Source organism: Phalacrocorax aristotelis, chromosome 19 (genome assembly GCF_949628215.1).
Source record: "Phalacrocorax aristotelis chromosome 19, bGulAri2.1, whole genome shotgun sequence".
Taxonomy (NCBI): Eukaryota; Metazoa; Chordata; class Aves; order Suliformes; family Phalacrocoracidae; genus Phalacrocorax; species Phalacrocorax aristotelis.
The window spans coordinates 142,506-156,572 of NC_134294.1; positions in this window are offsets into that span (position 1 = coordinate 142,506).

The following is a 14,067-nucleotide window of genomic DNA, read 5'->3' on the forward strand; positions in this document are numbered from 1 at the left end:
TAGTGCCTGTACTAGTCAAAGACTCAGCTTCCCATGCTCTGCCAGGGGCACAAGAAGCCAGGAGGGGAGGGGACACAGCCAAGGCAGCTGTGGAAAAGGGAAATCTCTCTGCAAATGCCCAACTTACTTGTGTCTGACACCAACAGTTCTCTGTTGATCCCTTGAGACACACACCTTTGCATCATCTCAGAGAAGCCTTTCTTCATGTTCTACAGCCAGATTAACAGCTAACAGTGTATGTTTTACATCCTTTTCCTCCGCCCTTGACCTTGAGGTTTATGGCTGGAGTTTCTGGAGCTGCAAGTTTCTTTGACGCAGGCTCATGTTCTGGCAAAGATTTCTAGACCTTACCTTTCCCCTTACGTTTCTCACATTAGTTGAGTCTCCTTGACAGAGATGAAGTGCTGCTGACTTGGGGATGTCTGAAGAAGTTGATCACCCAGGGATTTCTCCCTCTTTCCACAAAGAACTTTTTTCTGGTGGAAAAAGATGAGCCTGAATGGGAATCCAAATGCAATAACATTTTTTAAAGCAGAAGAGCCTCTTTTTCTTAGTGAATTTTCCCTTTCCTGTTGGGGTGAAAAGTTCTTAAACCCATTAAGCAGTGCTTTCTATGTTGTTTTCCTTTCTAGCAAAGGTAGGGAGAGCACCACATCCTGCTGGTTTCCTGGCCAGGAGGCCAGGCAAGTGAAGACTACTGCAGAACAGATTCCTGATCACCTAAAATGCATGGTAAGGATAGATACAGGAATGTGGGACACCACAGAGGGACCATATCCCATTGCATGTGTACCATAGTGTGCAACAGGCAGGACTATGTTCCACTTCCTTGCCAGTTTGTGCATAAAGACAGGAGGGATTAAGCCTGGAGATGACACTGCTTTTCTTGTCTACCTGCAGCCTAAGCAGTAGTTCCCATAGTAAGATTACAAGGATTTCTGAAATTGTGATTGTGAGACCAATAGTGAAGTCACAACTGGAAAATTCTGGGAATTACAGCCATGACTTTCTGTTTTATTATCTCTGTAATGAGCAATGTAAGCAACAGCAAAGAGATGCTTATATCATATTCATCAAAAGAAAAAGCCCTCAAACCCCAAACACCTTAATAAATGTCTATTGTAACATATAAATAGGAAAGGCATTACTGTAAAACCTTCCATGTTTTTATTTTTTATATGTGTAAAGCACAAAAATTAAACCTTCCAGACATACAATCGAAGGATAACTCACAATTAGGCTAGCTCCTGTAACTTCCTTGGGGTTCCATGGGGAGCACACACTGCTCTTCCTCTCTCCTCCTCTTCCTCATTTCTTCCCCACAGGACCTCCAACTTGACCACGAAATACTGTGGGCAGCTATCTGCCTGGGGTGGGGGAGCCCAGGAAATATTTTGTGGGAAAGCTCACTGTTGATGGCATCTCTAACTCCCCAGATTTATGCCTATCGTAAAAATATAAAGAGACCTTTTGCCATCTAAATAGTCTCCCTGAGGATATCTGTGCCTAGTGCAATGCCACTTCTACCTCATGCCATTTTATTGAGTTATATGGTTCAAATGTGCAATACCTCTAGAGCTGATAGAAAAAGTGAGCTAAAGGTTTGTCAGGTAAAGAAAAAGAAAACTTATGAATACCTTCCTAGGTGTTAAGCTGAGTCATAAATCTTTAGAAAGACATGAGACAAAACCATAAAAAAAATTCTGTAAGTAATGTAAGTAATGTAAGTAATGTAATCTCAGTTATGTAAGATAACTGAGATAACTGACAGATGAAGGTGTTGCACCTGCTATGATCATGGACACAGTTCCAAAAGCAAGCTCTCCTAAAGTGGGATGATCAACCCACAGCACTGCTGTATTTATGGTGGCTGCACAGCCACTTTGCTAGAAATCTGAACTGTCGAAATTACTTTGCCAGTATTTCAGGTACAGGGAGTGGTGACAAATCTGTTCTATTACTCAGGAATCCTGTATTTTGCCTGCTCATTTTCCAACTAAGACATTTTAGGGAAATGCCTGCCTTTGCCAGAAATGTCAACATTTACCTTACTTCCGTGTTGAATAATAGAAAAAAAATAGTCAAGAGATAGTAAAATTGTCTCATATGCAATAAAAATAAATTGTTTGTTATTAAACTTTTTTTTTGCATAAAATTAGTCTACTAAAACTGACAATTCTGCCATAAGTCCAGTGCGGTTCCATTCCAGTTAATGCCTGACTGGCATTTCACAGCATCACATAAATTACAAAAAGGATGGGGAGGCAGGTACCTTACAAAGCATAAACCTATCTATGAGGGAAGAAACGGTATTCCTGGCAGTGTCAGGAGAAAGCTCTTGTTCTGCTGCAGCTTTGTGTTCCAGCCTGCACAGATGCCCTTGATTCCTAGCATAAAGGCATGAGCATAGGGACACCTCTTTCAATGCTGCCTGAAATACAGAGCTATATCTTCAGCCAGGATCAACTGGAAAGCCTCCAACCACTCAACCCAGATGTGTCTGACATTCTTTTTTTAAGTAAAGAGGCTGAACATGACTTGCAGAAGGGAAAACACATAGGCAGTGTTTGTTCTGATTCCAGGAAGGTTTGTGGGATCATGTCCTGAGTGTTGCTAAAATGCTGTGTACAAAAGCGGGTATCAGCCAGTAATTTTTCGTATTGGTGTGAGACGAGTAGCATTGGTCAGATGTAGTCCATGACTCTCCTTTCCAAGACAGAAATACTTAAGTAATTTGGAAAAATTCTCCAGAGCAAAAAAACAGATGAGTGGAAGAGCTAGGCATAGGATCACAGTCCTTATCTACCTGTACAACATCTGTGCTTGTCACGAAAGTTCAAGTCCCAGTGTTTTAGAAATGCTCCTACTGTTCTTTCAATGCTAAGTTGGGCTGATCCAACCTGGAAATTCCTGTGGACAATGGACCTCCCACGCATAGCAGGGGAGTGTTCCCTACACTAGATCAGAGCGGCTGAGGCTTGCTCAATCCAAATCTTAGACAGAATGCCTCAGAGGGTTGAAATACCTCACCTCTTTGGTGATGTGTCCAAGAGCTTTAGCTGGTTTTGGCTGAGAAGGGGTTAATTCTCCTCACCGTGGGGGGGCGGCTGCCTTTCCAGCTTCCCGCGCTCTGCCGCGGGGGCGGGGGGGGGCTGGGAGGGGCGGGGCCACGGCGGGGGTGGCTGTCCCTGACTGGCCAATGGGATGTTCATTCCATACCACGTGACACCATGACCAGTACTAGGGCGGGGGGGGGGGGTGGCACGAGGGCAGTTTGCGGCTCGGGAGCGGAGCGGCGGTGGGCGCTGAGCGGCTGTGGTGTGCGCAGTTTGTTTCAGTGGTTCATCCCCCCTCCATTCCCCCCTCCCCCGCCCCCCCCCCCCTCCAGGTTTTGTGCCTCTCGTTGTTTTCCTTTCCATTGCATTTTTACTGTTGTTTTTTTTTAATTTTAATTATTAAACTGTTCTTATCCCAACCCACGAGTGTTACCCTTCTGATTCTCTCCCCCATCCCACCGGGGGGGGAGTGAGCGAGCGCCTGTGTGGGGCTGAGCTGCCGGCTAAGCCACGACAGAGCTGCAGAAATATTTGGGGAGAGAGCTTTTCCTAAAAGCCTCCCTGAACCTCCCAAGGTACAATCTCAGCTACAGCCCCTTGTTGTTCTATCTGGTACCATCCAGTTTTCCTCTGTCTGCTTTGTAATTGTCCTCCAAGTAGCATAAATAAAAGTAATAATAATAATATATATAATAGAATATAATAGAATAATAGAATAATCCTTCAGCCCTCTCTTCATCTGACTTCCTGAGCTCAGATCCCTCCACCTCTCCTTATAGTTCTTGTGACCATCCTGGTCACCCTCCACTGAATTCTCCAGTTTTTCAGCACCTCAGGATCTTCCTGGGCAGCTGGGAAGAAGCCAGGGAAGATACATAGTAGAGCAATGAATTAGAGAGATCTTGCCAAACCACTGAGAAATTATGGCCTTGTTCACCTGGGAGACTTGACCCAAGTGCCCTTCAACTCTGAGCAGGAGGCCAAACCCATGGCCTACCTTGTGGCCGTGACCTCTTCTTACACAAGAGTCCAGCTGCTGTGTGCTGGAAACAATTAATGCATAGGGCCTTACTTACAGGAACGGATTTGCTATTTCTCTGAAACAAAATATATGGGAGGTCTATGTTCAATCAAGGCAAAACAGCAGTGCTGCTGTTAAGCTGGCTGGACATTTTTATACAGCACTTCTGGACATTTTGATGCCTTACGAAGGTCATACTGCTTCCAGTAATCTTCCTTTGTTGATTGGAATGGGCTCTATTCTGGTTCATTTATTACTATGTGTATTTTTTAAAGCTGAATTGTTCATTGTGCACTGGATTTTAATATGCTTAGTAGTTTCCTGGGGTCCTGAGTTATGTTATTTGTCAGGAAAAACATATTTGTAAAAAGATAACTACTGGGCCCAACGAATTCCCTGATGTAACACTTCATTGCTGATATACAAAGATTACAAAACAGCTAAAATGCTAAACCAGAGCATTATGAGGTTATGAGGGTTTCCTCTTAATAACTGAAATAAGAAGCAATTTCTCGGGGAGAAGCTGCAGGCAGCTGTGAATGGCAGAAAAGCAGGTCTTCAATGTACACAGGAATCCTCCCTACATATCAAACCTGCATTGCTAGATGGTACAAGATCAGCCTGCACTGCCATTCTCTGCTGGGGCTGGGACAACTTCACATCCCAGAGTCTTCAAATGCTGTATAACAAAAGCAATGTTTTGCCTTTCTAGATGATCTCAACTTCTACACAGAGGCTGGGCAGAGAATTCCTTCTAACAAACATCTAATATTACCCCAGCAGGCCAGGAGCTGTATCATCTCTTACCTTGAAAAGAACATCCTAGAAGGGGATACAGTCCTGAACAATTTCTGAGGACAGGATGGACATGGAAAAGAGGCAAAGATATTAGCCTTCAACTTCTTGTTGGGTGAATAGAATCTGTGGGACTGAGTGAAGATTTTATACAGGGATTGTGTTATATGACTGTACTGTTGAGGCATTTAAAAGATTGCTGTTGATTTCCAGAGGTTACCAAAAATTTCTGAATGCACTGAGGGACCAGCATAAGCAATGGCATCTACAAAGAGACTTTCCTGCATGTAATCAACTTTTGTTTTTTTTAACAAAAGCCCCTTCAGCAGAGCACTACCAATGCTGAAAAAGAGAGCTGGCATGGCCATGAGCACTTTGTATATGCCAGGTCTTCTCTGCAACGGTCTTCAGGATTTTTACTGTCCTCACAGGCAGTCCTGTATGCTCACCCCATCAGACTCTGCTTCTCTAAAGTCTGTTTTCACTGACATACCTTTCTCCCCTATATTTTGTTAGCTTCTTGTACAAATATTTATCTACCCTTTTACTTTCTAATCCCTTTCACCCTCCTTTTTCCTCCATTGGTGGAAAAAAACCTATACATTTTTAAATAGACAAAAAGGTGCCCCAAGTATGTTCATTTTAAGCATTGCTTTGACTGTTCTGAGTGGGTTCCAGAGGTCATCCTTGCAGATGATACATAGTGTAAAACCAATGCCTCAGCATGCAGTGACTCTAGTTACATGAAAGAAATTCTGATGTGTCTTGCCCTTGTGCCTGGGGTAATTGGTGATTGTATCCATGACTGCCTTGAGCATTTGTTTTCTGCACCAGGGAACACTGGGTGGTTTCCAGGACATGAAATGTGGACTGGCTTACTTCCATACTGCTCATGTTCCAGGCTATTGGAGTGACACATTAGATCCCAGCTGCACATCAGCAGGAGCACACTGTGGTGCCCTAGCTACCCCAGAAGCCTGTGATTCTCCACCACAGGTGTTCTTTCATATTCTTTCTCTTCTGAGTTCATCAGTGTCACATGCACTTTGCAAACATCCTCATGCTCTGCTTAGCTTTGAACTCACATGGTAGATAAGATTCTTATTGCTGGCAGCAGCACAACTCCCACTGCAGAGGATCACTCCTGGGAAATCCCCCAAATGTCTTGCAAGGACTTCATTGTTTGCCTCAGAAATGAGGGTGTCAGGACAACAGAATGCTACCTGTGCTTCCTCCCTTCAAGCATGAACAAGGAAAGGCTCAGGACAATAATCTTGTTGCTGAAACCACTGTCCCCTGGAAGAATTCAATCACCCTCCAAATATAAATCAACCAATGTTGGCTGTAAAACTCTAGGAAGCCTGCCATCCCGGAGACGGTGCACACACTTCCTTGTGGGCATCTCCATTTTTGGATGCATTGCCATAGCAAAAAGTGACTATTATCCTGATGAAGCCCGGCTGCTCCTGACTCATACAGATCAGTTAGGAAACCACTCACGTAGATACAGGACTTTCTGTGGCATCAGGTGACACTGGGATGGGGCCAGACTGTGGGCTGACATCTTCCAGATTAGACAAGAGTAAGGGAAGCTGAAGGCTCCTTTTATTCCCTTATCCCTTTATTTTCTTATGCTTGTTTCTCCTCAAACCCCCTTGATTTCTCCTTTTCCCCACCTCCCCTAAATATGCTATAGTAAGTATTGCACAATCCTCAAATACTCTTCTCCTGTGCCTTATAATGTGTCCCATACTCCTAGCCAGTAACCTCCCTCAGTGTGTAAGGTGATCCAGAGACAGCATGCCATTTTTTACTCCAGTTTGTCCCAAGCTTTTCTGGCATGCACCAGGGATCACATACACACATGGACAGTGTTAAGTTATGTGATAAAAGGCTTTTCTGCGCACTCACAAGGAAGGAGCACAGAGGTGCAATGGCAGGTGAGGGAATCAGAATAACACCCTTGAGGGAGTTTACCTCTTACAATAAGCACAACATCAACAGAATTTCAGGGATGTGAGACTGAACCCAAAACAACTGCAGTCAAACATGCTGGCCTAGGAGAATCTGCATTGGACACTATCACAGTGAAGAGTTTACCAGCTATTACAGGAAGAGGTATGGCAGCTTAGGGGCTGTTTCTTACACAAGATGTGAGAAAAAGCCCATTTTTCATTCTGGAATTGGCCTACTACTGGCAGCAAGAGATCATTTCACCCACAGTTTGGGTGAATGCAGAGCGCAATGTGTTTCAATTGCCTGTTTGGGACTGCATTGCTCCTATGTTTCAGATTTTCTGTTTAAGCAACTGCTTTTTCTACATCTTCATCAGTATATTCAATAATTAGCTAAATGTGATTGGAAATTGTGACTGGACATCTTTATTCCAGGCAACATCTCAGAATCCCTTTACATTCAGCTCCCTCTTGTGCTCATTTCATTCTCCTGCTGACTTCTCGCTTCCCATGTTTTTCCACAACCTTTTGTTAGCAGGATGCTGTTGCATCAGGCCATCTAATCCATGGTCCTCAGGTGGAATTGAAGTTAAACAAAATGTGCTTGCCATCTCTAGCAGAAATATCACTCCTTAGAGGAATAAATTGTGAGCTAAATGAAAGCAGACAGAGCAGCTTCCAGGAAGAGTTGGCATCAAACCATGAATCTGATAATTGGGTTCTGAAAAGGGAATGGCTACCAGGGGAGGCCTGGCATCTGCTTGAGAGCAATTATTACCAGACCACAAGTGAGAAGGATGGAGACATTCCCCTCCTTATTTTCCTCCTGCTCTCCTGCTGTGGCACTGTGCAATACAGAATCTGTGATGAAGAGGACAGCACAGGGAGAAGTGCAGAAATTGGGAGAGACAGACCACTCTCAGAAGGACAGCCAAGCTGAGAATCGAAGCAAAGGAGAGGACGCGTCATATCTCTGTGAGAGACTGCGTCATATCTCTGTGAGAGGCTGTGCAGCTCAGGTCAGTCCAGACTTGCAAGCTCCGTTCAATTTTTTTCCAGGCACCTGGTAAAAGTGGTTTGGCAGGAGCATCAGGCAGGAGGACTGTCCTCATATGTAAGTCTTTCTCTCTCTCATATTGATCTTCATGTTTTGACTTGGGAGGAATGACCAGAGCTGTCAGTGGCCAAATGCTGTGAAGATACGTGACTTTGGGTATGTAGTGGGATGAGAAAACGGGAGCTGGCATGCTGTCAGGATGCACGTCTGTCAGTTTCCCAAGTGGCCATGATAAATAATTAGACTCTTAATTACATGTTAAGCAAGCCATTTCAGTGTTGGCTGGTGACTTCATCATATACTTGAACTATTGTTGCATTCTTGCAATTCCTGTTTATGAGTCTGCCAAAGGGCCTTGAAACCTCCTGTCCAGTTAAGAAAGTGATTTTTTTTTCTGTTCTGAGAAGCCCTTGAGTGTATTTGGGCATGAAAAATCCTTTTTTTTTTTTTTTTTTTTTAATAATTTTTCAATGTGGCTAGTGTTAGAGACTGTAGTATTACTATATTTCAGCCTGGGAATGCCAGCACTGTCTGTGCAATAAATCTACCTTTACCATTAAAATTATGTCTGCTTGTTAGCCATGAGAGGATGGACTGTGTGTGCCAGAATACAGCAAGCTTAGGAAAAAGTACTTTCCAGGACAACTTGTGGATAATATAAACTTGGGGAATATGCTCCACTTCAGGCTCTGAGAAGAAAGGGATGGAGTACTGGAGTAACCAGAAGACTCACAAGCTTGACAAGTGAGTGCTGGGGATAAATGAGAAAACTCTTTTCTGCAAAAGAGAGTGGGAGATAATTCATCCCTATGTGCAGAGACAGCAGTTGTGAAGAGAAGCCAAAGCAACTACACTGAGTCTGAAAAGGAGTGACAAATCAGACAGAAAGTTGAGGGCAATGAGCAGACAAATAGCTGGAAAGTTGAGTAAGCTGTTTATTCCCGGCTGGGACATGTTAGGTGGCCACTGGGTAAGAAACTGAACTGCCTGAGCTAGGGACTACTACAGAAACATCAGTTTCTGTACTGATGATTCTTCAGCTTCTGGCTGGTAGTGATCTATTCACCTGGCTACCAGGGGTGCAGCGTTGACCAGGACAGGCAAAAATGTCACCCTTTGTGAACAGGGAACTGATCTGAGAGAAGTGCATTCAGGCTCCTTCAACTGACTGCTATAATGAGAAAAAGACACCTTGTTTCAAAGGAAAACTGTGCCATTGGCACCTCAGTGCACTAACAAAGTTACAGAGAAATGCTGACAGGGAGTTGTCCAGGTTGAGAATGAGAGTTCAGAACCTTGTCTGGCTTCAACTGGAGGATGCATGATTTAGGCATGGCCTTCAGTGTATGACAGCATTTCAGCTTTGGTGCTGTAAATATTGCAGTACCTTCAGCCTTTTTTTGATCAGATCCTTTACTTTTTCTCACTGTAATCCTCAAAAAAAAAAAACAAACCCAAAAACCAAAGCATGCATTTTTCTGGTGATTGATTTTTTTCTCTGTTTAGGGGGAACTGTGGTAATAATTAATCTCTTCCTCCTAAGAACTGTCAGACAACAAAACTGAGAAGTGATTCAGTCAGTAGTTTTTCTCCTTTCCTCCATGAACTCAGTTTTGCTAGTTAGAGTTGGTTATAAAGTTTAAGATGGAGACATCTTTCCACACACTTATAAGGCTTGTCAGGTCATCCTCTGGGCTGCTGATACCCCAGGCTATTCTACTGGAACTGCACTTATCTACACCAAGATGTGAGAAGCCCATTTCAAAAAGGATGTAGAGAGACTGGAAAGGGTCTAGCTGAGGGTCACCAAGATGATGATCAGTGACACATGACCTATGAGGCCCATTTTGTCCAGCTGACAGGAAAAGATGATGGTGCCTAATAGCAGCCAAGAGACTTTTTAAGGACATTTACAGAGAGGACAGATTCAATTCCTGTTTGGTAGAAGTAGACAATTTGTAAGAAGCAAAAGCCACACTGTATAAAGAAGTTCAGGTTGGACATTAGGAAAAGTATCATCTGGAAAACGTGGTGCGATTGGGGTTCAGCTATCAGACCAGTAGGGAATCTTTGTCCTTGGTGGTTTTCAGGGCAAAACCATTGCCAGCCTGATCCAGCATTGGGGATAGACCAAATATGTTATGATTATTGTCCACGCCAGCTGGCCCATTAGTGCACTTGATTATTATATCTAATCTGTGCCATCCCCATAACCTCTCTCCAAGGTATTTATTATCTCTGTCTTCCTTCTCTAGGGAAGGTGGAGGAATCTGTCATATGCATTGTGCTGAAAACTACATAGATCTATAGACTCACTCAGATCGCTGCCATTGACTTCTGTGTCCCCATGATCATTACCACAGTGCTCTGCCTGATAATTGACTGCCACCTCACCAAGGGGCAGCTGTCTTTGAGGAAGCCAAACAGAAGCAGAGGAAGATATGAAGATATCAAGCTCAACAGAGATACCCACAGGCAGAAGGCAAAAAAGATCAATAAAATGTTGTGTAAGCAGTCAAAAGAAGATACAGGAACCTGCATGATCTCTTGGGTATGAGATCTTGCATTTCACAGTGACAACAGCTTTAAGTAAGATATTTTAAAAGCAAATGTGAACAGCTTTTCAAAGTATTTTGCTACTTCTCACTGTTATCATGTTATAATTTGAATTTTGACTTACTATTGCAAAATATTTTCTGGTTTTCTCCATCCTGTTTGCATTTTAACAAGGAGAGGGGAAGATCTATGGAGCTGCCAGGCCCTGATGTGATCAGCTTTTACTATAGCCCCTTCTATAACCATATCTAATCAGTCTTATCCAGCTGTTTCATCCCAAGGTCTCTGGATAACTCAGTGAGGGGCCACATGTCTGCAGTCCTTTCTCCAGCACAGCTATCTGCCCAATGGCTTTGTGCCGCTACAAGCAGTTTCTCTGTTTTCTGTAGCACCCCACATATGCTCTGTATCTTGAGGCTGGTCTAATAATTTCTGGCATCTAAAGACCATCTGATTATTGGACAAAATGGTAGCTGGTTTTTCATAACAATATCCTAATCTGAGATTTTAACCAAGGGCTATCTCAAATGCCATATTCAACCCCTACCTATTTTTTACCTCCTTTGACCTCAAAATTGCTAGCTATACTAGCTGACACTTTTGAAACATTGGGCATCATCATTACAACTATCTAAACAAGTAGTGCACTTGGGCAGACAGTCTTCGAGCTGTAAGCCATTCCTCTGCCTGGCAGTGATTACCAGGAGAAAGCAAACTGCACACTTCAACTATTGAAAACTCTTTGTCTCATGCTGAACAACCAAAAATTATAAAATAGGTTACCCACTATGGAACTCCACTGCTCCCTCTGGGTCACAGAATATCACTTGTGTTATATTCTGGGAATATATACCTCGAATATGTATCCTGCCTACTGCAAAAGTTATGAATAACAATGCCCCGATTTATTAAAATAGGCATCAGTTATAGCCTGCTAAGAGAAAACTATGGAAATGCCTGGTTCATATTACATAGAAGCATTGACTGTCACGCTCATAGTGATCCAGAACAATTTCCCTCAGTTCACTGAGGACATGCAAACCAAGACAAATCCTGCCAAGCTTGAATCAAGGTAGTTCTTCACTGCTTTTGGAAGAGTAGGGCTCAGCTCTTGCTGTACTGCCTCATTCAGACTGGGGCAACAAGATGGAAAAGTGCCGCTGGAAGCAAAGAACACAGCATTTCTTGGTCTTTCGATCTTTTTTCCCTTTAACTTTAAACCTGAACTCCCTGATACCTATTTCCCTTTATCTCTATATTGAGACCTGATATTAGAACAGATCTTTCTTTCTAGGGAATGTGGAGTCCTTTGCCTTGTTCCCTCCCCCTCCAGGCTTTTCAGTCCCTGATGGGGGATAGTCTTTTGAGGCCAATTTGTACACTTTTCAGTCACTGTATTCCACAATACGAAAAGCAAGCCAAATGCCTGATTAAATAGCATCAGATGGTTTGAGCTGCCCTTCAGCATATGCCACAGGAGCAATCCCTCACCTAACAGCATGCAGCTTCTTGCCCAGGGTCCCTGGCAGTCCAGAAGGATGCTGTTAACAGTGTTTCTCAGCCAGTCCTCACTGCTTCTGAGCTCTGGTTTTGTTTGACAGTTTGTCTCACTCTCATTTCCTGATTCCCCTTGTCTGTGTGTGTCATGACAGTAGCATTCATGACATGCTGGATTGTGTTTCAGGCAGAGAGGCTGCTGTGGAACTCTGGTGTCCACTGGGCAGACCTGGTGCACTTCATCTTCCAGGGTGTCCACATTCTGCTAAGGATCTTCCTCCACTTGAGTTCTGACATCCGTCCTATCATCTACAGCCTCTTATCCTGTCACTTCCATAGCTATTGCCAAGACCAGCTATTGCCAAGACTGGTCTGCTGCTGAGCTGGGTGTGCAGCCTCCCCCTCCTCTGGGATTCACTGCAAGACCAGGACACCACAACAAGATGCTTTTCACTTGAATGCAGTGTTCACATTATGACACTGGACTTCAGATACTAGCTATGTCTCTTATTGATATTGGAAACTGTCCATGGAGTGTGTCCGCCACAGTCACAAGATCAGGAGCCCAAAAGTAAGACAGGCTTGAAACTAAGAGCTCTTTCATGCAAACACAGGATTTTACCTGGTGAACTAAAGCAGGGGTTGTCTTTGCTGGTGATATACTACTGTTATGTCTGCAAAGATGAGCCCTACAGAGAGGTGTTGGCACATCAAGCCAACAGCTCATGCTCAGCTGGGCTGCACAAATGCCTATTAAATGTAAATGGAGATTGTCTCACTTCTCTGGAGACAGTGTTGGAGATTTTCTGGCACGTATTTTCTTCGTAACTACTGACCTGCAGCTCTGTAAAGCAAGTCATGAGTTGCAAAAATGTGGACAAGAAAGGATTAAACCTTCAAACGGTCTTCTAGCCTTTGCATTTTTGAAGCATACACAACCTTATCTAGAGTGAGACTCACACCTAATAGCAGTATGTATTGAAGCTTCCCTGCTAACTGTGGAGTACTTAATCATTTATTGGTATTCACTTCATGGATGAAAAGGAGACAGTGACTGGCTTTGACCCAGCAACTCTCTTAATCTCTTCTCTCTCTTGAAGGGTGGATGATGGCATTTCTTTTTAAATAACTCTTACAAGCTCCTGTGGAACTGAAAACTCAAAAAGCTTGTGCTTCACATCACAGAGTCTTAACACATCCCTTTGTGACAAGAACATCAATAAACTTCTGAGGAGGAAAACAGGGAGTCTGGAGTTAGTGTTTAATAAACTTTCAGACTCTGACATGAAGACCCTGTCTTTGCTAGCCTGACTTCATCCTTGCTTTCTGAGTCTTGCTCTGGTGGTGGTTGCAGGAAGATAATCATCTTACTCCCACCATTGAAACAGAAAAGCTCTGGAAGGATGCTCTACAGTAAACAACTGGGCCATGTTGCTCTGATTGAGAAGTATGAGTATGTAAATGAAGTGTGTAGGGATACATTGCTGTTTTCAAAATGTAGGTTGAAGTTTGAAGCTTGATATCACCCTCACTTGAGCTAATATTCTTGAAGGTGGAGTTCTTCTGAACTTATGTTAGCATGGAACCACAACAAACATCACTGTGTTCTACTTTGGGCCTGCTAATTAGTGAACTTCAGGTCTTTAGGGCAATGTTGATGAAACAAATTGAGAATTTGCCCTTACTGGCAAGCAGATAATGAAAGTGTTTCACTTCTTACTGAAAAGTTGCTTGTTGCAAGGGTTGGGTCCATCTCAATCAGCTGGAGGCTGGGTATTCATAGAGTGATTCACCAACTTATTCTAAATATGTGCCTTAAGATGAGATGAATCCTCTCTACTGACTAGAGTCCTTAAATCTCACTAAGTAGAAAGCAGTTTAAAGGGGCTAGCTCAGAGGTAGCTGTCTAGATTTTGCCAGGCTTTTAACTTGTAGACTAAATAGAGTTTTCAGGGACACTATTAAAATATTATGTGATTTCACCAGTGTTCCTTAGGGCAGAATTTGGTCTCCTGAACCAAGGAGTAAGTTTTCTTCTTGCCTTTTTTGATGCTGGTGATGCGAATGAAGCATCTTCTATTTGTTTGGTTCCCTGATGAGTAATTATAGAACCATTTTTAAGCACATTGT